This window comes from Giraffa tippelskirchi, chromosome 1 (assembly GCF_054371585.1).
Source record: "Giraffa tippelskirchi isolate mGirTip1 chromosome 1, T2T-mGirTip1v1.2.pri, whole genome shotgun sequence".
Lineage (NCBI taxonomy): Eukaryota > Metazoa > Chordata > Mammalia > Artiodactyla > Giraffidae > Giraffa > Giraffa tippelskirchi.
In genome coordinates this window covers 29,119,578-29,145,054 of record NC_137275.1, presented here as the reverse complement: position 1 = coordinate 29,145,054, position 25,477 = coordinate 29,119,578, and the positions used below count along the sequence as shown (strand labels likewise).

Here is a 25,477-nt window from a genome sequence, read left to right as displayed (position 1 = left end):
GTGAATCACCAAATACACACATATGGTCAGATGTGTATTATGCTTTTTCAAGGAAATTATCTAGGTGTTTTGGTGAAAGTGAGAGTCCTTTGGTTACACAATTAACAGTATAGGAAGGAAGGGATTTCCGAAGGTGAGTTTCACATCCTGGAAAATGTGTTTCCTCAGTTGGATGCTAGGGCCATCTTCAGGTTACAAAATGTCAACAGGAAACAGTTCCGGTTCAAGAAGAGGTGGGTTTTGTTTCTTACTTTGCAGAAGGGCTTCTGAGGGTCATTAGGGGGCTTGATTTTCTTCCAGCCAGCCTCATAGATAAGTGGCCAGTTTCATTTCATTTTTTTGGCTTCGTCTTCAGTTTAATTCCTTGTTCTTTCCATTGGAAACTTTTCTGCTGAAAATGTCCTTTGGGGTTCAGCTTTAGTGAAATCTTGGCAAGTTTTATTTATTAGTCTAGCTCTTATGTTTATCCTTATAACATCTTTTTTGAAGCAGGACATCTGACACATCTAAATGTCCACAATGTGAATGTCGTTTATAATCCTAAAGAAAAGTTTTATTCTAGGTTTGCCTGAAGGGTTGAATTAGCCAAGTTATGAGATTCAGTTTTGGCGTCTGTGAGACAGAAAAGTGGCGGGAGGATGTGCTGTGACTTTAGCCAACTGGCTGTCGACCAGCCTCCCTGATTTCTTGGCCATAGGAAATAGGGCATTTGGAGACAGGCGCTGAGGAAATGAATAACACTTACTATGACAAGTCTGACACATTCCCAGTTTTGTTCTCTATTTTTGGTGTTTGATGCTTTTGTTGTATTGGGAAAGATGGTATATAGCTTAGTAAAGATGGTATTTTATTTTAGTTTCTAAGGTAGGAGTGATTACTATAGATGTGGCTAGGAGGCACATATTTGAGTTGAGAGCTATATACTTATTCTTGTGGACTTGGAAATAATGGTGACTTTTTCCAGTCTTTGTTGTTGTCCAGTCGCTAAGTTGTGTCCAACTCTTTGTGACCCTTTGGACCGCAGCATGCCAGGCTTCCCTGTCCTTCACTATCTCCCTAAGTTTGCTCAAACTCATGACTATTGAGTCATTGATACCATTCAGCCATCTCATCCTCTGTTGCTCCCTTCTCCTCTTGCCCTCAGTCTTTCCCAGCATCAAGATCTTTTCCAATGTATTTGAGTTAAGAGCTGTATACTTATTCTTGTGGGGTTGGAAGTGATGGTGATTTTTTTTCAGTCTTCACAAAGGAAATATCTTAAAAGCAACTTGGTTGTTGATAAAGTGTGTTGTGATAAAAAAAAGCAACATTGCGGAGAGTAATGCATTAAAAAAAATCTTGCTGAACATGGACGTTTCCCTTAGTGTCTCTAAATATGTTTTCTTGTGCGTAAAATGATATTTTTTTTTGTAATTTCTAAGGTCTTTTCTAGATCTCAAATTCTGTGACTCTGATTTTACTGTGTAACTGTAATGACTGATTCCTTCCACAAAGTATGAAGGTAAGAGATATTCCTTATTAATGAGAATTACCTTTAAAAATATAAGGCAGCAAACTTTACTGCAAAGGGAACATATGGATACAGACCTCTGGGCTTGAACTTAGCTGGTTGTTTGTAGTTCACCCTCTGTGATGTGTGGACTACCCGCACTGTGAACTCTAGGCTGTTACTCTGTGCCCAGGTGTGCTGAGATTCAGGAAGGCAGGCATTCTATCCTCAATGTGTAGTTTTCAGTAGCCTGTCTCTAGGCAGGACACATGTATTTCTGTGGTGACCTTCAGTGGCAGCCTTCATTGTATGACTCTGGTAATACTAAGCCTGGGACTTTGCAACCATATGGGAAAGGAGGAAGGTGCTATGTTAGGCTCACATAGGGTGTTTTGGAAATAGAATCATCACATACTCTAAGCACAGATTTTGGTAAATGGATTTTAGATAGATTGCTTTTCAAACTCTGTCATGTTTCCTTAAAATTTTTCACTTTTAGTGGTAATTGCATTTCTGGGGCTTATGGTAGGTGTATTTTATTATAAATGAAGTTTTCCATCTACAAAAGAAAAGTCTAAAAATCAGGCTGTGCCCATCTTTTACTCTCTCTAATTTCCATCAGATCTCATTTCCTCCATTTTAGTCTCTGCTATGAGTGTGGTAGTGATCTTGTGTGGTACATTCATGAACTTGAGGCACATTATGGGTATAAATCTGAGGATTTAGCAGAAGGGAGGGATAGGTAAATGCTCAGATGGGGTGGTGGGGTCAGTTGATCTATCATTCATGTAATGGTTCTTTGGGAGTAAAGAAATGCACGCAGATTGGTTATTGATAATAAAATTTAGCTCAAATGGCACTCACACAGTTGTAAGTTTCATTTCACAGAAGTGCAACAAGCCTCTTAGTGTTTCACACGTTTTTCTGTCCTACTGTCCAAATGTCTGAAGATGACTTTGCTGCTCAGACTTAAAGGCATTTTTTTGGTCTCCCGACTCTTTCCCATGGACCATCACTTGAAAAACAACTCTTCTAGTATATATGGATGAAAAGTATCTATTTATGACCCATCCCATTTTACTTTTTGATTAGGAATCATAATTTCTGTTACCCTCAGCACAGAGAATAAAACAGGAGGTCCTAGTTTAACGATGTAAGCCAGAATCAGAATCACAAGATTTTGTATGAATTCAAAGGCTGCCTGCTCTTTCTCAACTGAGCTGCAGCTATAGCATCCCAGGTATTTATTTATTTGTGGCTGCACTGAGTCTTCGTTGCTACGTTCAGGCTTTCTCTAGTTGCAGGAGGTGGGGGCTACTCTCTAGTTACGGTGGGCAGGCTTCTTACTGTGGTGGCTTCTCTTGTTCCCAAACACGGGCTGTAGGGTGCACGGGCTTCAGTAGTTGAGGCACGTGGGCTCAGTAGTTGTGTTGCATGGCCTCGATTGTGTCCTTTCTGAGTTTCATTTGTTCTTTCATTCATCAAACACCTGTAATGGAGAGACATGGCAGCGTGCCTAGGCACACTGTGCTAGGCATGCAGGTACTGGAGAAGGAGCTAAGACATGATCGCTGTTCCCAGCCTGGCCCATGGAACCTAACAACCTAATAGGAGGAGCGGCAGACTTATGAAGACTTAATTATAATTTTGCAGTGTCAAGAGTGATGTCATAGTGCTTGAGAGACACACAACTACTTTGTGCACCTACAGGAGACAGGAGACACTGATTAATTCTATCTGGACTTAGAGAAGGCTTTAGGAAGGCATTGACAATTAAATCAGTCAGTGAAGATGAGAATGGGTTCTGTTTTATTCATCTTTGTACTGATATTTCACAGGGTATTGAGTGCAGTGCCTAACAGATAGTAGGCCCTCAGGAACATATTGGATACTGATTTGCAAGCCTGACTTGGTTTGAAAATCTTTTCCTTCCCATGCTTCTGGTCATAGCTCTGTACCTCTCTCAAACTCGGTTCAAGCCCGTAATTCTTTTTCTATCGGTACACTATTATGATTAAAAGCAGTGACTCTGGTTTCAGTTCCCATTTCTGCTACTTATTGGCTATTTGACCTTGCGCAGGTAATTTAACTACTCTGTGTCTCAGTTTCCTCATCTATAATATGGGGACAATAATGGAATCTAGCATTATATTAAATGGAAAAAAAAGTAAATGCAAAGACTGACCTTTAATAATAGTAATCACTTAATAGCTATTAATGGTTGTGTTTCATTTACACATCTGGGCTTCCCTGGTGGCCCAGTTGGTAATAAATCCACTTGCAATGCAGGATACCCAGGTTCAATCCCTAGGTGGGGAAGATCCCCTGGAGAAGGAAATGGCAACCCAGTCCAGTATTCTTGTCTGGAAAATCCTATGGACAGAGGAGCCTGGTGGGCTACAGTCCATGGGGTCGCCGAGTTGGACACGACTGAGCAACTAAACTGATTGCAATGAGTTAATTTATCTCTAGTGTCACCTCACAAATGCTTGTTGGGGCCAGCAAAAATAGCATTTTCCTGTACATTTTTTGATTGAAAGGGAAAAAAAGAGAAAGTGAATTATTTTAGGAAGCGAGCTGTTTATTCATGGTCTGCTCTTTCTTTAAACCTTTGATCATAGGACCTGGTTAATGCCACAAGGAGCTCACATGTGTTTTGCTAATTACAAATCATGCTTCTTGGCAGCCCCTTTAACTGTTAGAATGACCTCCAGATTCTGATTTTTCTTCACTCTTTATTAATAGTTAACAAACTGTTTAATGCACAGCGGGAAAGCCAAGTAAGCCTGAAGGGTTTAGAAAATGGCATGTGAAATTGTTGTAAACTGTTTCAGTAAACATTAAATGGGTAGCAATTACTTAACGTGATTGCCTAAGTTTCATTAAAGTATTTAAGAGAAAAATATGTGCTTAATGCTGCTTTAATTATAAGGAACTCATTAGGGTAGCTTCGATCTAAGGTTTACCAAACCAACCTAATTCATAAACTCACCCAGGGGGTCTGTTAAAAATACAGATTCCTGTCTCACCTCTCTCCTTTCAGACCAACTGAGACTTGGGAACTTGGTAATCTGTATTTTTAATCACCTCAGGTAAATGTGATGATCAGGCCTATTTGAAAAACACAACTCAGGTGTTGTCTTGGCTAAAGGCCTGCTTTAGATTTCTGCTTTCAGCTGTCGGAAAAAGCACTTAAAGATGCGTCAAGTATAACTGGCTACCAGGGGTTAACAGTGGTGGATGTAGAATGAGAACAGTGAAGAAAATGGACGTCTGAGCGTCGCTTGCCTTCCTAAGCCATCGGCATTGGAAACCACACCACCATTATTTGACTACAGACAAAACTGCTGGCTAGCTCGAGTCACAAGTTAGTTTAGTTTCTTCAGGTTGGTGAAAACTATAGAATGAACATAAGGTAAGCTTATCAGATGTTGTTTGATAAGTGGAAGTGGTGTTTTTATGAACAGATTTGCAAAAGAAATGCTCAATACAGTTTTGAAGCCAGGTAGCTGAACCACAGATGGTTAAATTGTTAGAAACAAACAGAAGCAGCTACTATGTTCTCAAGGTGTATGCAGCTAAGAAAACAAAGATACTGAGATGCAAAAACAGTCAACTTGGATAGGTGTCCACAACTCCTTATCACAACTTTGTAGGTATATTTATAGTTCTTTATAAGAACTACTGAATATCCTCCTTCCCCACCCCACCAGTTGGCACTGCCCTAAACAGCTTTCTAAAACACACACCTGGTTTGGCCACTCCCTGCTTGAGGCCCTCAGCACTTCCCTATTGGTATTAAGAGGATAAAGTCTAAGTGCCTTATCAAAGTATATAGGGCCCTTCACAATTTATCATGTATCTATTTTTATACTCATCTCTTTCTTTCTTACCACATTTTAGTGCTCTGTTCTCCAACCACTCTGAACTGTAGGCCTTTAAAATGCTTTAAGGAAAAAAAACCCCAGCATTATTCTGTTAGGGCCCATAGCATAATGCCTAGTAAGGGCTCAATACACAGTAGGTGTTTAATAAGCATCAATTGGATGAATGAATAAATCAAAAGCTCTTAACACAATTGCTGTAATTATCTGTTTACATGTGGGTTTTCCCCTTGTGAGATGTGAGCCCACTCAGAGCACTATGGTATATAGTTTACTCATTACATGTATATAGTATACTCATTACAAGTATGTAGAAACTTGTTACAAATGTGAATGAATCAATAGCCTACCTGATAAGATCATTGATGACATCTACTTTGCACATTCATGGTCAGCCCTTCGTTATCCATGCTATTGAAGGGAGATTGAATAAGCCGAACATATTAAATAATAGTATATTTAATTTTCTTGGAATTTATAAAATTATCAAGCCAAACAATGACTGACTGAATCTTGAGAGACTGGAAATTTGGCTGACTTTCTAGGTTCCTCCCTTTCCAGTGGAATTCTTTCTTTTTTTTCCCTCTGTTCTCTGTCCAACAGCATCAAACATAAAACTCATGCAAATATCATATATTTAGGCAGAGCTGACCTGTCCAGACTCACATCTCATCAAGGTTGAGAAGGCAAGTAAGTGTGTTGAGCTGAGTAAGGATTGGGCTTGTGGGCTTTTGTTGGTTTTCCTGGGAAAACAAAAATAGACAAGAGATTTTGAATAGTCATTGTATTACTTTATCATGGCCAGTTTGGTTATAATGAGAAGCTGAAAGGAATAGATGAGAGTTGGTCTGAGTCACTTGGATGCATTATGAGCCATTGCCAAGCTGTGTGCTGGCACTGACTTAGCCCTTCTTCTAATGAATACAGAAAAGTCTTCCTTTTCAAACTGGGCTCCAGATGCTTCTGAGGTTGAGTGGTGTGGAACATAGGATAAATATATAGTATTTACCTGAAGCGTCACTTTTACTTGTATATTTGGAAGGAGATATTTTATAATAAAACATAAATTTATTAATTTTAAGTGTAAAATCCACGAGAGTCTTTGAAGTTTCAAAGCAAAGCATAGAGATTTACAGAGATATTTTGAGGCTGGGTGGATGCCTCAGTTTTCCCCTCTGATTAAAGCTTTAAGAACACATTAGCACATTAGACTAAAGTACTGGTTGGTAACATGGATGATTTAATAACCATAGCATAACCGTTTTCAATTTAAAAGTGCACATTTTAAAGTCTTTGTTTTTGACTTCTTCACCGAGGGCTCTGCAGTTTTCTCTCACCACTTCTTGGGCACAGAGGACAGTGATAGGATCTTTAGCTTCACTTTGTTGCATAAAAAACCAGTTAGGACCCAAAGCTTCAGAGAGAGATGGCTTTCTGCTTCTGAAAACAAGTTAAATCACGAACTGCTTTATTTAGAGCCAGTTGGAGGTAGCATACTGCTGGCAATTCCAAAGCATTAAAAAAACAAAAGTTATGGTTATTAATTTTTGAAGACATAAGAGCATAAATCAACATTATAGCAGTGTCAGTATCACAGTAGGAACTGGTTTCTACTGAATGTGGCAGCAAAATGAACGTTTGCAGATTGTTTTGATGGAACGTCATCCACTGGGCTTCAATTTATCCGCCCGGCAGCCCTACTTTTGAAACAGAGTTGCTGCAGTTGAAGTAGAGAAGAAAATCCTTCCTCTGAACATTTCTGACATTTCTGGACTTAGCAAATAATTCTATTTGCAAGCATTTGTAATGTAGATCTGCAAATGTTTTTAATTGAAACTGAATATGTTGCTAAGAGATGTGCCTCGAAACATCTGTCTGACATATTTCAATGAGGTGGAGATTAGGGAAATGAGTCCATAAAGCAGAGTGGTCAGCTGGTCACCATGGTGGTGCAGGCCATTTTAAAACACAGATTACATATGTTTTTAAAAGTTCTCTAGACAGGGCTGTAAAATGGAAAGATACTTTTTCAGCTAATGTGCTGAATTGTTGTAAGCGTTAATTGATCCCGACAGTTAGATAGGCTTAAAGATTGTACGTGAACCAAGAGCCTCCAGATATTCAAGCTGGATTAGAAAAGGTAGAGGAACCAGAACCAGAGATCAAATTGCCAACATCCGTTGGCTCATAGAAAAAGCAAGAGAATTCCAGAAGAACATCTACTTCTGCTTCATCGACTACGCTAAAGCCTTTGACTGTGTGAATCCCAACAAACTGTGGAAAATTCTTAAAGAGATGGGAATACCAGACCACCTTACCTGCCTTCTGAGAAATCTGGATGCAGGTCAAGAAGCAACAGTTAGAACTGGACATGGACAATGGACTGGTTCCAAATTGGGAAAGGAGTACGTCAAGGCTGTATATTGTCAACTTGCTTATTTAACTTGTATGCAGAGTACATCATGCGAAATGCCAGGATGGATGAAGCACAAGCTGGAATCAACGTTGCCAGGAGAAATATCAATAACCTCAGATATGCAGATGACACCACCCTTATGGTGGAAAGGGAAGAGGAATTGAAGAGCCTCTTGATGAAAGTGAAAGAGGAGAGTGAAAAAGTTGGCTTAAAACTCAGCATTCAAAAAACAAAGATCATGGCATCCGGTCCCATCACTTCATGGCAAAAAAATGGGGAAACAGTGGAAACAGTGAGAGACTTAATTTTCTTGGGCTCCAAAATCACTGCAGATTGTGACTGCAGCCATGAAATTAAAAGACGCTTGCTCCTTGGAAGAAAAACTATGACTTACCTAGACAACATATTAAAAAGCAGAGACATTACTTTGCCAACAAAAGTCCATCTAGTCAAAGTTATGGTTTTTCCAGTAGTCATGTATGGATGTGAGAGTTGGACTATAAAGAAAACTAAGCACCGAAGAATTGATGCTTTTGAACTGTGGTGTTGGAGAAAACTCTTGAGAGTTCCTTGGACTGCAAGGAGATCCAACCAGTCCATCCTAAAGGAGATCAGTCCTGGATGTTCATTGAAAGGACTGATGCTAAAGCTGAAACTCTAATACTTTGGCCATCTGATGGGAAGAACTGACTCATTGGGAAAAGACCCTGATGCTGGGAAAGATTGAAGGCAGGAAGAGAAGGGGACGACAGAGGACGAGATGGTTGGATGGCATCACTGACTCAATGGACATGAGTTTGAACAAGCTCCAGGAGTTGGTGATGGACAAGGAAGCCTGGTGTGCTGCAGTCCATGGGGTCTCAAAGAGTTGAACATGACTGAGCAGGTGAACTGAACTGAAAGACTGTAATTCTCCTTGGCTAATTTTTATGGTATACTGTTAGTTTTTTTTTTAACCTCTAAGATTTTTATGAACATGTGTGTGCGTGCTGTTAGTTGATTTTATTCTTATTTTCCAGCATCCATTCATCACTGGAAGTTAGGCACATACAACCCTAGGAGGTTAGTTTATTCCCTGGAATGCGCATTTTTTAAAAATGTTTTTGAAAGTTGTTTGGTGTGTTTGAAGAAAATAATTTTCCAAAGCAATTGCATTCATTTTATATAAAACTCTGCTTGTATGGCTTTGTACACATTTCTTCTGAGTCTCAAACAGATCTGTAACCCTCAAAGTTAAAACTGACAAGTTTATAGGCTATGTTGTTTGAGCTCTGGAATGAATTTAGACAGCTCTTAAAGCCACTTATAATCAGAGGAAAATAAAAGTAATAGAATAATAGAATGATGGCTTGTTGAAAATTAAAGGAATAATGGCTCAATCCCAAGCTTGGTGTAGCAAAAGTTGAGGACTCATTGGAAGGCACTTGGTAATATATAATGCTTGGTTACTAAAAAAAAAGAAAAAATGTGTTGTTATTACCAAGATTTTAATGTGACTCACTTTCACAGAGTTCAAGTCAGTGACCAGATATCTTTTTGAGTTATGGCTCATGGACTCTTGAAGGGTACCCTGTGTAAAGAAAGACAGTATAAATAGAAATAAAGTCTGTACTGTAATAAAATATAATTATTATAATAATAAAATAGTACAGACTTTATTTCCAAAAAATAGTGTATAATAAAATAGTGCAGGCTTTGTAGTCAGCCAAATCTACATAACTGCATTCTGGCTTAGATTCCTCCATTACTAGGTTTGTGATCTGAGTAATGTATGTAACCTCCTTGAACATATTTCATTTGTGAATACAGAGATAATAATACTAGATTATAAAAGTGTTTTTCAAAGAGATAATATGTTCCTAGTTTGTGCTATTTACTGATCGATGTTCTTATTAAGTAGTATTTTCAATCAAGTGCCCTAACTAATGCAAATGTTACGGTTTATACTGGTTGACTGGAAAAAATAGAAACCAAGCTGAAGACTATTCAATAAACCCCATATTAGTAACTTTTTTGAAGTTCAGCTTCTTTTGAAGAAGCTTGCCTGTGGTGCTCAGTTGACAGAGGAAGAATGAAATTTTGTGATCCTGGACAAATTTAGGAGTATACATTTTGGAAGAAGAGACTGAACTGAATGTGTAGCCCAGTTTGCTTACATGCGATTATATCCCAAATGAGATTGTAAGCCAAGTTTTTATTGTTCTTGAAGTCTTTGATCATTTAAAATAGTAATAGATTCAAGATAGAAGAGATACTGAATTCTGAAGTGAGCTTGATTTCAGCATGTGAAAGAATAAATATTTTTTGACTTGGTTCAGAGCATACTAATTTAATAGACAAATTAACCAATTGTCATTCATGGCAGGATGTACCATACAAACATTTCAGAAAAACTTTAATGGCCATTGATGTTTCTGAAGTGAATTCTTGGACATAGCCATCTGTATGACTCATGAATTATTCTGTAGGAGAAAATTTAGTAGCCACTGATTTAATGTCCAAAAAATACAATATTAATATTTAGGTCTATTTTATAATAGTGGCCAGGAAAAATGATTATAAACTGACTTGCAGAATTTGGTTTAGGGGATTTATTTAACTGAGATCACAAGTAACTATTAGATGGCATTTTGGGGTGTGGTTTAAAGTAAGATTAGATGAATATAACTTTATAAGAACTGGGCATTGGCCAGTTTTTCCTTGAGTATACAAGGCAGAAGTTCAGAGTGTATTTTAATAACTATAATTTATTTTTATGTAAATCAGCGATGGAATATGTAAAAATATTTAGACCCTTGTTTTAAAAAACTAGACTTTTTAAAGGAACATGGTAACAAAACTTCCTAAATCTCTGTTAGGCAAGAGTAGAGACTGAGTATACCTTAGAGTATAATCATCTTCATGTGTGTGTGCCTTGGTGCAGCTCAGAAATAACCAGTGTTGTTTAATACTTATTAAATATCTCTTGGGTTGCTGATGTATATTTGCTTTGAAAACAGACACTACTTGAAGAGAAAAAGTAGATGGTTGTCAGTAGGATCTGTGCATCAAAATGTATGTGCTACACAGAATTTCCACATTTGTTTCAGTAAGTCACCCTTGTGCATAGTTAGGTTCCTTTCACCATGTAGTCTTATTAATCTGTGACCCATCATGCATACCTTTACCTTTCTGTGTTTGGAATACCTCATCCTTCCAGCCTTTGTTATTCTTCCAGTGAAGTCTTGGTTTTTAAAATCATCTTAGATATTTCATGCTCACTTAGGTCTCTTGAGTGGTTTATGTGCCTTTACCTCTTCAGATCTTTTTAACTGAAGTTCATTTTTGTTGCCACTGTTGATGATAAATTCATTGAAAAAGGAAGAGTAAATATTTTCACTGATTTTGCAATTCCTTTATGTAGCTGGTGTTTAAATACTCCTAGTTCCTGCTCACCGCATGTCTTTAATTGAAAAGAGGGGTAAATAAAGGGTGAGAACATTGCTAAGGTTTACTAGTTTTTAGCTTCAGGAATGCCAAATTTAGTATTTTTAGTCTTTTCATTTGAAAATTTGTTCATAGGTATTGTTTCTCAAAGAAAAGGTGAAATAAAAAATAACAGCATGAACAGTACTTTAGTAGACTGTTGAATCTAATAGCACTGTCTTGTATTTCTGAATAGATTTTGTAATGCAAAAGAACAAAATTCAATTCCGGCATCCATGGATATACCTTGTAATAATCTCTTTCTTTTTCTCTTTCCTGTTGTTACTATATGTCAAACAGACGGGGAAGCTGAGTCAGAGGGTAAAGGGGGATTTGACCATTTGGAATTGGAGCCAAGCACTCCTTGGAAGGAAGGTTATGGTCAACCTAGATAGCATATTTAAAAGCAGAGATATTACTTTGCCAACAAAAGTCCGTCTAGTCAAGGCTATGGTTTTTCCAGTGGTCATGTATGGATGTGAGAGTTGGATGGTGAAGAAAGCTGAGCGCCGCAGAATTGATGCTTTTGAACTGTGGTGTTGGAGAAGACTCTTGAGAGTCCCTTGGACTGCAAGGAGATCCAATCAATCCATCCTAAAGGAGATCAATCCTGGGTGTTCATTGGAAGGACTGATGTTGAAGCTGAAACTCCAATACTTTGGCCACCTCATGCGAAGAGTTGACTCATTGGAAAAGAACCCAATGCTGGGTAGGATTGAAGGCAGGAGGAAAATGGGACGACAGAGGATGAGATGGTTGGATGGCATCACTGACTCGATGGACATGGGTTTGGGTAGACTCCGGGAGTTGGTGATGGACAGAGAAGCCTGGTATGCTGCAATTCATGGGGTCGCAAAGAGTCGGACACGACTGAGTGACTGAACTGAACTGAACTGACGGGATCTAGGACTTATAATTCCGATTCCATCACTCTACCCATGATTACTGTTTACTCAGGGTTGTGTTGTCTCAATAACTAAGTTACCTGGCAGTCATTCGATAGGAGGGCATGTGCAGAACTCCATCTGAACAATGAATGCTTCCTAAGCTATAAAGATATATTTCCTGTGAGTTGTGAAAAAAAGCTCCTGTGAACATTTTGTTGATCACATGGGGGGTATTTGCCAACCTACCAGCAAGATTTGGAGAGTCTTTTGTATCTTACGTGGCTTCCCAAGTGACGCTAGTGGTAAAATATCTGCCTGCCAATGCAGGAGACATAGGAGACGTAGGTTTGATCCCTGGCTCAGGAAGATCCCCTGGAGAAGGAAATGTCTGCCCACACCAGTGTTCTTGCTGAAGAATCCCACGGACAAAGGAGCCTGATGGGCTACAGTCTATGAGGCTGGAAAGAGTTGGACACAACTAAGTGACTTAGCACACATAGTATCTTATGTAAGTTCTCCTTAAAATATATTGAGAACAATCACCACATCTCATCATACCCCCTAAAACAACATTACTTCTTTAGGTCATTTTCACATTATTAGACAACTTGAGTATTTATATTTAATATTTGCCTTGACCTATTGACTCACCTACCTATCCATACTGTTGCTTTTATCTCAGTTTATCCTAGCTTTTCACTCTTAAGTTGGTTACTTGATCTTGATTCTTTCTCCTGGTCCCTTTAGGTTTGCTGTTTAGAGTTGCTGACTTTGGCATTTGGCCTTGGCTTCCTGTAAGAGATTTTGACTTGTCTCATTTATTCAGATCCAGAGACCTTCTATTGCCTTATTAAGAGTTTCCTGTCTTATTCTTTGTGTCCCTTTATATCTGAATCCCAGTACCCCACCTTGTTCATGGCTCCTGCCTGCCCCTCCACATGAGGAAATTGGCAAAGGGGTTGGACAATTTTGGGGTGAATGCATAATCTCTATAAGGTTACTAGAGCATTTTTTGAACATAGTTTTAGGAAAGACAGATTTGAGTTTATATAGGTTTTCAAAAATGTGATAAATTGACAAAAGTATTTCTAAACCAACTTAGATCCATGATGGATCTAAAGAAAGAGTGGTCTGAGAAGGCAAAGGAACTCTAAATTTTGTGACTGATAATTAATTGGAAATGCTGCAGCCAATTAAGGAATGGCCAAGCCTTACACATCACCACAAGCCTTAGAAGTGACTAAATACTCTCTTTGCCTGTTCTTTCTGCAGACTCAGGCTGTTTATAATGAATGACTTTTGAAGTGGTGCTCATTTGCTTTTTCCTCTGATGAACTGAGGTTATCTCCAGATGACTTGAAGTCATAAATAGACTTTTTATATAAGGGATAAAGAAATGTCAGATAGAAGGATTATAGTGAAAACATACGCTGTTGAAAAGGGTTACTTCCTTAGTTTGTTGACATTACTCTGTGAAATACATAGATGATTCACAGCAGACCTTAATGGGTAATGAAAATCCCTAACCAGCCCACATGCACAGTCTGATCTGTGTCGTCCATCAGCTTTGTGTGGTTTAAACGTATGGATAACTCAGAAGGAAGTTTATTTCTATAACAAATGATGCTCTTCTCTTCTAAAATATGATTCTCAAAACTTAACTGATCTCATTTTATTGGCGTTGAAAATGGATTTAGCAAATCTCTATTGATAACTTGGGAAGGTACTTAATGAAACAGCATGAAAACTTATAGTTTATATTAACTGGGCTCTTGTTATTCATGTGCCATTTTTGAAGTTGTTGAATTCAGGCTTTACCAGCAGTCTTTAAAATTCTGGCCTGGTTTTGGGGTCTTTGCTGGCCAATGGACTTATGTTGCTGGTTGGCTTCAATAATGCAGAGGCTTCTGGGTAGGCTTTGTTGTTGTTCAGTTGCTAAGTTGTGTCTGACTCTTTGTGACCCCATGGACTGCAGCACACCAGGCCTCCCTGTCCTTCACCATCTCTTGGAATTTGCTCAACCCATGTCCACTGAGTCGGTGATGCCATCCAACCATTTCATCCTCTGTCACCCTCTTTTTCTCTTGCCCTAAATCTTGCTGGCCAAAGTATTGGAGCTTCAGCATCAGTCCTTCTAATAAATATTCAGGGTTGATTTCTTTTAGGATTGACTGGTTTGATGTCCTTGCAGTCCAAGGGACTCTCCAGAGTCTTCTCCAAAACCACGATTCGAAAGCATCCATTCTTCAGCATTCAGCCTTCTCTAAGGTCCAACTCTCAAATCCATGTGACTACTGGAAAAACCAGAGCTTTGACTATATGGACCTTTGTCAGCAAAGTGATGTCTCTGCTTTTTAATACATTGTCTAGTTTTGCCATAGCTTTTCTTCCAAGGTTAAAACAAGGCAAATGAAGCATCATGTTGTGTGAGAACAGTGAAAGTATTAAAGTCAGGTCTGTCAGGTTGGAGGACCTGCTGTATGTTTTTCTTTGCCAAGAATGGAATTAAGCTTTAGAGAAGTACGGGATCACTTACTACCAATTTTGGATCTTCAAGTCAGAGCAGACTTAAGGCAGAAAACAAGAAAAGCTTTCTATAGAATCTTGCTGATGTTTCTGTATTACCTTCAGAGTTCTATCAAAATCCTTAGAGCAGTGATGTATCTGTGGAGAATGTGACTTTGTTTTTCTTTAGAAAGAATTAGAACCTATGTAATGTTTCCTTTTTAATGAGATTATGTTTTGAATCACTTTTTCAATATCACTATCCAGGAAAGATGGGTAGAATATTTTGGCCTTGTGGGGATGAGGTCAAAAGTTGTGAAGATTGTTTCAGGCTTGGTGCCTTTATATTCTTAGGCATTTTGAAAGAGAGTCTACAGGAAGGAGGATGCCTTCTTTTATATATGCAGGCATCTAATGGCAGCATTAGCCATGGTGGTTGTGATGCTAATATTGGAGCAATAAATTTAGCTACTTTGTATAGAAAAGAGTTGCACTCGAGCAAGTCTGTAGAGGATATTTTGGGAATCGGGTAGGTTTCTTAATGTTGATGAGAATTGAGTCTGACTTTGGGAACCTCAGGGTATAAATTGTGCTGATAATTGTTCTGAGTTGAACCTGGAGAAAATGCTGATGTATTCACTCTTAAGCAGAGTGATTCATCATGTAAAGCTTATCATGGACAGCTCTGGCAGAGCAAAGAGAAGTGAAGTAGGGAGTAAGAAATTAAGGAAAATGGAAAAGGAAACTGTGACATGCATTGGGAACTTTTCCGTCTTTTAAGGAAGAGCTTGCTGGTGGCCATTTTCTTTACTGTCTTAATTAGAGGGTGAGTTCCTCTTTACAGAAAGCATCTTGCTTTTCCAAGCCAATTGCATGAAGCCCCTTACCCCGTCCCCATTCTTCTGTGCCCATGGAGTTATTTTTAGACCTTTGTGGCTGCTGCATCTGCTTGCTTTCAGAACCATGGCCAGTCCTGTAACATGGTTCAGAAGTGGCTGTTTGAATCCCTAGACAGCAGTAAAGGCAAATGCATGAGGATTATGCTTGTTTTGTTGAGAAAGATAATTGAGATTCTGCAATTTCAAGTATGGTAGGGAAGTGCCTGGCACTAATTTGGCATGACCGTCCTCAAGTTAGCAATTAAATACACCTTAATAGGTTTGTTTTCCTTATAATAATGACATTAATGTTAATTTTAGAAAATTTGGAGATTACACATGAGAAAAATGAGGAAGGCAAGAATCATCAATAGTTCTATCATTTAGGGATAATAATTGCTGACATTTGGTTCTGGTGTTTTTTTCTATACATACTATATAAATCAGTAAGCCTGAAGAAGCCCAATTATAACTGGAATAAACAAAATGGAATGTATTGATTCACTGAAGGATCAGGATAAAGCTGGTTCTTTGGGGAAAGGAATTTGATCTGAACAAAAGACTAGAAGGGAGTTAAAAATAAGAACCAAAGTTAATGCTTATCCAAATGTGAAAGGCATTAGATATCTTGTAACTTTAACAAGGCAGATATACCCTCCTGGTTACATTTGAGTGAATAGGCATGGTTATAGGAATTCTTCCTTGCTTGAGTCATTTTTCTTCTGAAAATTCTCTGGCATGTAATAGGTGTCAAAAGGCATAACTTACGACTCTAGCAGGGGCCAAACAACACTCTGAACAATGTACTGACTCATCAGATCCACATTATTGGTCATGACATTCCATCCAGACTTCTTGGTCACTTGCTGTTTTTTTTCACTACTGTGTTGCTTTGGCACCTTGGGTATTTCCTCCTTGGGAACTCTGGATGCTGGCTTCCTTAGCAGGGTATTGACACTGCCATGCTGGGCCCTAGTGACTATGTCTACAGTGTGGTACCCTCTCTAGATGATTTTGCAGACAGAGGGCATCAACAATGGGGCTGGAGCCAAAAGGAAAAGTGTGAATCATCCCTTGGGGACCCAGAAAATACTTGGGAGGTAGATATATCAGTGGGGTGCAGACTGCAGATTTTTCACGATATTCAACTGAGACAGTGCCGATGAAATTGGCTTATTGCTATTTCTGTGAGCCCATTTCTTCCCCAAGGGCTCATGAATACCATGCAAGCTTGGGTTCAGTGAAGTAGGGAAAATGATAGGGTGATAAGAGAAGTCTAGAAAAAAAGTCAAAAAGTTCAGTTTTACCATTGATTAGTTTAGTTACTGTATTAGCTTAGGCTGCCATAACAAATTATAGTAGACTATGTAGCTTAAACAGTAGGAATTTATTCATCACAGTTATGGAGGCTGAGAAGTCAAGATCAGGGTACCAGGTGGTTCCAGGCTTCAGATGGTAGCTTTCTCCGTATGTCTCCTTCACATGGCAGAGAGAAAGAGAAAGTAAACTCGCTGGTGCCTCCTCTCGTAAGTGCACTAAGCACACTATCAGGGGTCCGCTCTCATAACCTTATCTAAACTCAGTTGTCTCCCTAATAATCTCCAGATATTATTACATCACAGACTAGAGTTTGCAACATATGAATCTTGTCGAGGACACAACAATCCAGTCTGTAACAGTTACTTATTTTAGATCACTACTGAGCTTGCTAAAACCCAAAATGACTGATTGAAATTTTATGTCTTTCTGATAGAGATTCTTGAAATACTGGAATAATGTTACTAATGTAAATAATATAATTGGAATGACTAATTAAAAGCATCAGCAGACCCCAAAGACTTTGAGCCAATGTTTTTTTCAATATGATATGCCCTGAAGTTTCATATGGAGAAGGAAATGGCAACCCACTCCAGTATCTTGCCTGGAGAATGTTACAGACAGGGGAGCCTGGTGGGCTACAGTCCATGGGGTCCCAAAGAGTCAGATGCAACTTAGCCACTAAACAACTACATATAACTAAGATTAGGTTTTGTTTGACTGCTAGGCCATCACTGGGACTACTTCTTTGTGAATGTCTTAGCAGCATTTATTATTTTTTATTGACTGTGCTGTGGTTTTGTGAGATCTCAGTTTCCTGATCAGGGATTGAACCTAGACTACGGCAGTAAAAAGCACTGAATCCTAAACTTTGGACCACCAGGGAGCTCCCAGCAGCATTGTAAATACACATAGTAACCCCACTGAAAAGCCTAGTTTTAATTTTTCAACCCACTGTGTTAGCAGAAATTATGAAGGAGAAATGCAGAATAAATTGGAGAATGTAAGGGCTACCACCTTTTTGTTCTAAAGAATTCTGGATAGCTTATAGACATGACTGGCATCCTGATAACATTTTTGTAATGCTACCCGGAGGTAAATTATTTTTTTCCCAACATTTTGAAGATGAAAGGCTAAGACACAGGTATTTTCCAAAAATGTCTCAGCAAACTCCTGTTTTTATCACCTCTTGCTGGCTGAAATTGGTAGCATCTGAAACCTAGGCTTTTACTGCTCTTGACTCTTTATAGCTGAGTAATAATGTCATGGCATATTACGGATAATTGTGATAATTGGCAGCTTTTCATGTGTGGGAGCTTAAAATACATGGATACCTAAGTATTTTAAAAAATTATCCACCTTAATGAATGCTATTTGGCTGTTTCAATTTCTTAGCTAATTTGAAACAGAAAAAGTAACCGTCTAATTTACCTGTCTAGAGCCTGCCAGCATGTAAATCAATAGTCATTTTCTGGATATGTTGAAGGAGAGGTGAGTTCAGGCATGGAGAAAGTCTCATGACTGGAACGGATCACTCCAATAAAAGTTGAATTTATAAAAATAGATTTTTCAGTTAATTTGAAGGAGCTGATACTTGGATGGCTAATATAGGTTCGCTCTACCCTAACTCATTCACTTGGAAGCATAGACATCTATATCATAACTCTTTGGTTGCAAGTGACAAAAAAAATTGTCTCTGATTGCTTTTAGCTTAAACGGAATCCTTACATATGATTGAAAAGTTACTGACTTCAGGCATGGTCGGATCTAGGTGCTTAAACGATGGTATCTGGAACCTGTTTTTGTCTTGGTTCTGAGTTCCTTATTCCCAGGCAGGCTTTTCCCTTAGGGTTGCAAGGTGGCCATCTACACTGAAAGTTTTATTACCATCTTAGCACCTTAACCATAAAGTGAAGATTTATTTCCTGGAAGTTCCAAAAAAAAAAAAAAAAGCTGATGCTTATTTATTCTGTTTGGTCTGGATTAGATAAAATATACAGTCAAAAATTAATTATTGTGGCCAAGAATCGTGATGTTCTTATTGTCCAGGCCTGGGCCAGAGTGGGTAATTCAATCTCGGTGGCCTTCTCAGTATAAAGATGTTTCTCCAAGGAAAATGGGGTGCTGTTATCGGAAAAAATAGGTCAGGGTTGCTAGGTGGGCAGGAGTAACAGATGCCATTGCAGTGTATGTGTGTATGTTAAAGATTTATATAAATATGGAGATTTATACATTTAGCTATTTAATCATTTCTTGTAGTTATGAATGTGAAAAGAAGTTTGAGGATTTTATATATACATTTAAGTGTATTTGAGTGCTACGGTGGCCTAATAGATAAATTGTGGAAGTTTTAACAACCATGATATCAACCTACAAACTTTTATCTCAGCATGAAGAGGAGAAATGAATACTTAAAATGATAACTATATAAACCAGTTGGTGATAACACATTAATAAGTTGGAGAAACAAATAGTTATTTCTTTTTATGCTTTGATTTGAGAGCTAAGACTTTACCAGATGGTGGACTTTGACAAGGAGAAAATACAAAATCCAGAAGTCCTCATTTAACCCACAGAAGGGAATTTGCATGTAAACTTGTCATGCTCAGTATGAATGTTCATTATGATCATTATTTCTATTGAAAAAAAAAGTTTTTTTGGGGTAGCCTGCAGGGTGACCACAGTGGGAGGTTTTACAGACCAAAAATAAAAGAGCACGTTCACAAATTGCCTTTCAGCAGATAATGAACCAAATGTTCAATTAATTTACTTTAGGACTATTTCATATGCCATTATGATTTCTGCCTCTTCTGAAATCCAGTACATTTACTAGACATACTGTTCATATGAAATCTGAGCATTTTTAAAGATGAGATCATCCATTAGAGTGTGGTGGCTAAGAAGTGGGCTTGAAAATAACACAAGTGGATTTGAGGTCATATTGTTGTGTCAACTTGGAGAAGTCTCTTAGCTTCTTAATACTCAGTTTCCCTAGCTGTAGTGCAAGAGAAATACAAGAGAATAATAGTAGTGGATATTTCATAGGCTTGTGTAAAATAAACTATGTAAATGGAAAGTGCTTCACACAATGCCTAGTACAGTGTAACCATTCAAAAGTCTTAGGTATTGAATATTACATTTTTATTGATAGCATGTTTTCCATTATTATATGTTATCTTCCAGCATTAATTTCCTTGAGGATAGAGATCTTATCTTAAAAATATTTGTATTATCTCAACAAATACCATAGCATGTTGCATACACTGAAAACTAATCAATTAAATCACCAAACGAAAGTGTAGGAACTATACTTCAAATCTTGCTACCGCACTGCCCCCCGTTTTCCATTTTTTGCATTTTTCCATCATGTCATTTTCCTAGTTGAGCTTATTAACAAGAGGCAGAGGACAGAAGCATAGAACGATATCTTGTGAGGAACTGGGGCAGAATAGATATTATTCATTTTTTTCGTTCATTCTTTTACTCAATTTTCCATCCATTCTCTTTTGTATAACTTCACTGTGTATGTGATAGGTGCCAAGAACAGTTTAGGTAAGGCATGAAAAACTGTGAAGACGAAGCACAGCAATGAATAACACACCGAGCCATGGATATTAAATGTCTTAATAGATGCGCACATTAAATGTTGTGGTCCCTCAGGGAAGGAGGAGATTGCATCTAGCAGAGGAAAATAGTTCACCTGAAGTAGTCATTCTTTTATATGTGACATGACAGGAAATGGCGACTGGATTTTGGTATAGTTCATGCAAAGATGGATTAAGGGGAAGGGTAGAATAAGGGCAGTTTTCAAAACTTACATATTTTCCATTTCAGAGTCCTTAATGTCAGCTGCTTTTTGCAAGAAGTTACATATTAGTGTGCTGGAAAATGTACAAGGTTTGTTTAGCCATATCTAATTCCTTAATACTCAGAGTGACTCTTACGTGCACAGTATTGTATTGGTCTTTAAGGAGGGTGCATAAAACACAGTCCCTGTGTTCTAGGACCTCAGTGACCTAGTTAGAGAAACAAGGCACATCTAGAAAAGTTAGATAATAATGAGCAAGCCATGTATTGGTTGGTGCCTCAGTGAATAATTCAAAGTGTAGTTATGATTTCAGTAAAGGAGAGATTCACATTTCTGGGAAATGGTTACTATAGGTTATTGGAAAAGATAGAATTTTCAACAGGGCCTTAGAAATGGAATCAGTTAGAGAAGAAAGAAAAAGAATAATGTAGTTGTATTCTGTCATGGGACACTTCTGGGTTGCTGTGGGAGACAAGGATGGACACACAGATTGAGGCCAGAGTGACGAGAAAGGCAAATGGGGAGTAGACTGTTGTGTAGCCAAGGCATGGTGGAGAGGTTTCATTGCATCTGCCATCACTGATGAGTGGATAGTGGCTGCCCAGATGAACGCGGAGGCCAAGTTCAAGCTCCGCAGGAGAGAGTGTGAGGATGATATCTGCTGTGGTGGCTGGTGGTGGCAGTGGGTGGACAGCATTCCTGCCATGCATTTTCCTTCTTCCTGTTGGTAGCAGGGGTTTGATGGTACCAGGTGTTCCCAACCCCTGCAGACCATCACGTTGTCCTCTGACAGGTGGACCTGGGTCAGAGGTAACCACATTCATGTAGGACCCTCCAGGGAATTCTTGAACCACTCACAAATCCAAAATACATTTTAACCCAGAGGATGAATGAAAAAAGGAAAAAAATCAAAGCTGATTAAAGGCATTAACTTCACTTTGATCTGCAGACCTTCTGTTCTGACAAAGGTGATTGGATGAATTTGAGAGTTTCTCTTTCTCATTCCTTTCTTTCTTCTTCTCTGTTACCCTCTCTCATTTTTTTCTCTAGGTTTTCTTTTATGATGAAACTAGATTAGCTATTACTTAGAATTGTAATCTATTCATGTGTAAAGCAAGTTGATTTTCTGATGTTCTCAAACCCCCTTCTCCTCTGCTATTAAGACTGAAAGGGCTTATTTATTTTCCCCTTGTTCTTTTATTGGCTATTTCCTGGAATGTATGGACACCTTTGCATTCTCATTACTGAAGGCACTTAATTTACTAAAGTAAAACGTGCAGAACTTTTGGCTATTTTCTTTCTTATCTGCTATCTTTTCAACATAGAGGGATTGTCAAGGCTAATATCTGTGAGAGTTTGCTTTCTTAGAAGCCAGGCAGGTTTTGCTGGTAAGGGCTGGCAATTTTTAAATGAATCTATACCTTGTATTTTAGCTACTCTGGTGATTGTCATCATCCCGGTTTTTAGGTGGGGGAACTTGAGACACAGAGAGGATAACTAACTTGTCTCAGATCACACAGAAAATAAGTAATGGAGTTTGTATTCAAACCCAGTTTGGCTCCAGAGTCTGAAAGTAGTGGTGTGGCTTGTATTTAGCTCATTTCTTTATCTGATCAAAAGTTATGGGGGGAAAATGAATTCCTGACATACTTCATTGCACCCTGAATATCTTTGTGTTAATAATGATGTTAGAAATTGGAGATGGTGTTTGTTGGCCATGGAAGATGCCTCTCCCACATGTTGATATTGACAATACAATACCTCTTATTTCTGATTCTTGGAGAAGCTTTCTTTTGGTGAGGGGAGCAACTGAGGAAAGAAACTAGAGTGGCAAGCCAGTTTATGACATATGACTTTGGAATTTTATCCTGGAGATTGCTGTACTGGTTGCTCAGAGGCTATATTTAATAAATAAGACAACTTATGAAAGGTGCTCAGTTGTGGTGCCCAGAGAGGAAGACTTGGAGGTAACATGATATCTTTCTTCCATTCCACTTTGCAGAGGTGCAGCAAGTTGCTGTCTGATAAGCAATGAGCTATACTTTCCTAACATCAGACCTCAAGAGTAGTGCTCTGTGGATTCCAGTTCAGCACAGATGAACTGTGCAGTGTCTGTGCAGCAGAGACTGTTCTTTAAGCAGGAGAGATGTTCATTCTTCTCTGTTAGAGGTGAAGACAAAGCCACATGGCATCTTTTAGAAATGAACAGAAAGTTGATTCTCCAAATATAGACTTTTCTGAAAGCTTATTCTGTCTCAGGGATCTTTGATATTGAATGTTAATGAAAAATCAGTCAAATTTGTGACTGTCAGTTTCAGAACCACTGTGCTGAATAACTATATCTTTAGTAATATGAACACTTTACTTGTTAGGAGTAGTATCTAGATTCCAAATTCTGCCAGTCGTTTCTTATTCTCCTATCATTTCTTTTATGTGTTCTCTGATCCTCTAAAATAATCACACATCCCATTTCTTGATTGGAAAGGCATTGCAAATGTTTTTACACAAAAATCCTGGAACTTTAGTTTTTTTTTCTCCCAGAGATTTAGGAAATTTCAAACCCACTTTTTTTCTAATTACAAAAGTAAAACATATTGTATCTTATGTTAATATGTATTTAGTTACCTTGTTTTAATGTTCTGCAAGCACGAAACAATTTGCAGATGTTTTTCTTGTTTGCTGGTTTATATACTAACTTACTTATTCACTTAACTAATTAATTAATTAGTTAATGTTTGTTTTCCCTCCAGCATATAAATTAGAATCTTTTTGTTAGGTTCTTTGCTCTATCTTCAAAGCCTGAAGCAAAACCTATTTAGAGCCTAGACATTACTCAATAAATATTGCTGAATGAATACATGAATGAATTATGCATGTATTAGAATTGATATGAAAGTGAAAAGAAGAAAATAGAAGCCCTAGAAATAAACTGAATAACATTTAAAAGATACATATACAGGCAGTCCTTGCTTTGCATTGTGTTTCAGGACCATAAAAATGACTATGCAAGCTGAAATTATATAAAACAATCCTAATGATCAATGAGAAAAGTTATTATTGTTCTTTGACATTTAAAAAATTTTCCAAATCATTAAAATTTCTCTTAGTGTTGGCTGTAAAGGTAGAGGGAAATGAAATAATAAAACCAGTATTTATTTAGTAAAAGCTAATTTAAAACATTAGGAGCATTGAGATTAAAGTGGTTGATTTCTTTGTAAAATCTTGTCAGAAGTGGTTTGCTTGTTTCCTGTAGTACAGTTTATGAAATAGAGTGAGCATCTTTTCTATGCCCAGAGGAATTGTCATATTCCTAAGTCTGAATCAGCTTCCAACATTTTATCCTTTGTGCTTTCCCTGTCAGGAAATGTGTATGAGAGTTCCTTTAACGTGAAGGTTGTTTTTTTTTTGCCAGTATCACTTCCTCTGGGACATCATTATCATTTTGTTACAACCACTTGCCTTACTATTTATGTTAATGAGTTTGCTTTCACTAAGTTCCCCTGACTGTACATCTGGAGTCTCTCAAATGGGGAATGGCAGCATTATCTACCTTCCCATAATCAGCTGGATCTTAACTCTGTTTGTATTTGACGTAGGTTTCAATTCCAGCATTAGTACTTTTTGTTTCTGGGCTGTACTTCCATCTTTGTTGGCCAACTCCCTCTTTTGATTATTCATGTCATATGCATTTATCATTGCAAGAAAAGGAGGCCGCACCACTATGCACTTTGCTGTCTGTGCATGAACTGGATAGCAAATGTGTAGTGACCAGTCACTGGCAGACTTTGAAAGAGGTGGTATGATTGGTCATGATCATGATGCATGTATGTTATTTACATGGTAGCTGATGGACTGAAGAGCTGGCAGCGAACTTTGTATTTTATGTGATTACTCAGTTAATATACCACACAACTGAAACTTAAGCTGTGGTGCTGGGCAACTGGTGTTACTTAACTCAACTGTAGTAGCTGAAATTCACACTCATTAGAACCATGCAAAATGAGGGCTCCCTCATTTCCAGACTATCTTATGGATACATGTGTATTTTTTCTTTGGCAAAGTGGGGCTGCTTTATGCATGTGATTTTGTAGTTTTAATTTTTTCAATTAATATTATATGATACACATGTCAAAAAACAATAATCTCATCTTCATGTTTTATGATGACATAGTATTTGATTGAATGGGCTTAACCAATGGTTTGTTTAACCAATCCTCCTATTTGGACATTTAGGCTTTTGCTATTTTTCTCAATTATAAAATATGCTATATTGGTCACCCCTGTAGATAAGACGTTGCGACAGCAACAGTTATTTATTTGAAATGAACATCTTTCTGGGGTAGAATTGCTGGCTCACAGGATATATATACTTTGAAAACATTTCCATATATTTTTTAAATTTCCCTTCAGAAAGATGTTTCTGTTTGGGGTCCTACCAGTGATGTAAATTGAAAGATGCTGGTGCATAGGTCCTAAACCCTTGCCCACATTGAGAGTGTCATTCTTTGAAGTTTTTGCCATTTTTATAGGCAAAACATATATTTTGTTTAAGTAATTAGTTTTGATTACTAAGTAGGTTGAATATTTTTCATGAGTTTGTAGTAAATGTATTTTGACCTATGGAATGTTATTCTGCCTAGTATTATAGCAGTTTTCAGATGGTAGGAATTTTTTTGTTTTATTAGGTTGAGAGCATATATTACTACAAAGCTCTACAGATGAATAAATCTGTGTACTTGGACCACAGTCACATGTATATGCCATTCTTTGGACTTGGACCATAGTCACATGTATATACCATTCTTTGGGGATTATAAGAAGTATCCAT

At 37.9% G+C, this 25,477-nt stretch overlaps 1 protein-coding gene across 4 annotated transcripts in view; it reads left to right on the top strand.

The window, feature by feature from the left end:
• SLC4A4 (solute carrier family 4 member 4) overlaps nt 1–25,477 on the top strand; it is a 367,906-nt gene that overhangs the window by 135,075 nt on the left and 207,354 nt on the right. The gene's annotated exons all lie outside the window — the stretch shown is intronic.